Below are 2,089 nucleotides of genomic sequence, written 5' to 3' on the forward strand. Positions count from 1 at the left end.
TCCTTGCTCGCGTGCGCGAGATTAAGCTGCGGTTTTGCAGGCTCGCCCTCGCACGCTTTCACTGGCACACAGAACGCACGTCGCGCGGCGACAATTTTGTCGCCGTTGGCCTTTATACGGGACATCACTACGACGGCGAAGGCGACGGCAAAAATGCGCTTGTAGTGTCCATATAAGTGCCAACGCAATAAAAAAAACATTGTATTGCACGCACCCAGTAAAAAAAAACAAAGACACAAGAATCCCGCCGGCCAATCACCACGGGGTCTTACTGGTAGTGCCTGGCAGGCAGCAACGAACTGCTTGGGATACAGAGAACACGCAGGGAAGCCAATTCAAATGATCATACAAAATTCTAACACATAATAAAAAAATAAAAAGCAACGAAAGTTCACATTGTAGTGGGTACTTCTACAAGTCCACATACAACTCTAGATCTAACAAAAAAAAAGAAAAGATGAATCGGCCGAAGGATTCTGCACAGCAAACGAAGTGTCCAAAATATACAAACCAAGAAGACGAACAACAACAATAAGACAGAAAAGACAGTGACCCTTGTTTCCTATTTCAATTACTCTGTACATTTTGCAGAAGGTGGGTATAACAATTTCAGAACAAACGAATAGGTGGCACAAGAAAAGCAAGAAAAAATTACTTAAGGACACTCAATACTTAAGGTACTCTTCAAGCATTTCGCAAGGCGTTAGCAGAAGTGGACACCTCTAAGAAAGACGAAATCCGCAGAGTAAGTCGAAAAGGTAGTACAAGAAGTACCAGGAGTACAAGCGTTATCAAAGCAAAATACACAACACGGCTGCAAATTCAGTTATTCCTGCAATTTAGAGTACGCGAGAAGAACAAATAAATCATTCAAAGAGGCAGATATTCTCTAAATGTTGCTTGATACGCGTTGTACTGTGCATACGCCTGTCATCGCCATTCTTCCCGCAACAAACATCATTACATCGCCTTCGTCCTTTTGACACCGCTGCGTATACTTGTAACACTGTGCATCCTCCTGAATTGAAGTTCGCGTTACGGAATTGCGTGAGAACAATGACGTGCATATACAAAAGGTTGCACGACAATCAAGTTATGACCTTTCTGGTTGATAAACATGTACACTCGATGAGATTAATCGTTGCACACGAGGAAGGTAAACAACATTGGACGCATTGCCATTAGTGGCAAAGCATTTTATTGGCCGCTTTACTAAAGCTCAGCTTCGCATAGATTCCAACATGTGCGATGGATCTGCATATTTGTTTTTATTCTTTAGAGCACAGAAGATTTTATGTTGCTACCACCACCCTACTGTAATACGTTCGGTTGAAAATAACATTGCACTTACTTTAAATAAATAAATACTCCTAAATAAGTAACGGATTCCGCGTAATCGAGCGTATTATTTATATAGGTTGGCTCTCTAGGCAGCGCTTCAGGGCTGATATACCAAGGAAGCTGAGAAGTTATCCGATAAGAGCAGTGAAGAAATGGTTACGCCGTTAGAGACGCTCCGCTTTGCTCGAGCTGACCTCGTTTCAGCTGCATCCGGCTGCGGGGTGCATGTTGCAACAACAAAGGGCTACGAGGGAGCGTCGCGAAGCAGCTGGCGTCGGTGGTATAGTGGTGAGCATAGCTGCCTTCCAAGCAGTTGACCCGGGTTCGATTCCCGGCCGACGCACTTTTTTTTTTCAGAAGCCCGGATATTATGTTAAGATAGCATTGTTTTTATACGAAAAGAAAACGTGTTACTCTTTGCGGAATATAATGTTACCATAGGCGTTTCCCTGAGCAACCACGTTGGTGGCGCCATCTTGTGGCGATGACATTCACCACAGAGGACATGGGTAATGTTGGGCTGAGTCGCCAAATTATGCGCAACAACTGGTGGAAAACGCGTCGGCAGCGATATAATCGTGAACATTCTATCATTTTAAAACTTTATTGGACGAGAACACTTGCGTAGCCCAACAACGTTTTAAACACGGTTTTAGTTGAACAAAACGCCACAATATGTCGCTGCCAGCATTACTGCTGCTGTCCACGGCTACCGTATAACCCTGTACGCTGTGAAGGATAGTACGTT

General features: G+C 44.0%; 1 non-coding gene across 1 annotated transcript; it reads left to right on the forward strand.

The window, feature by feature from the left end:
* The first annotated feature begins 1,612 nt into the window (after nt 1-1,612).
* On the forward strand, nt 1,613-1,684 carry Trnag-ucc (transfer RNA glycine (anticodon UCC)). Its single transcript has one exon. It is a non-coding gene; the product is annotated as a tRNA-Gly (tRNA).
* The last annotated feature ends 405 nt before the right edge of the window (nt 1,685-2,089 follow it).

Source organism: Dermacentor silvarum, chromosome 9 (genome assembly GCF_013339745.2).
Source record: "Dermacentor silvarum isolate Dsil-2018 chromosome 9, BIME_Dsil_1.4, whole genome shotgun sequence".
Lineage (NCBI taxonomy): Eukaryota > Metazoa > Arthropoda > Arachnida > Ixodida > Ixodidae > Dermacentor > Dermacentor silvarum.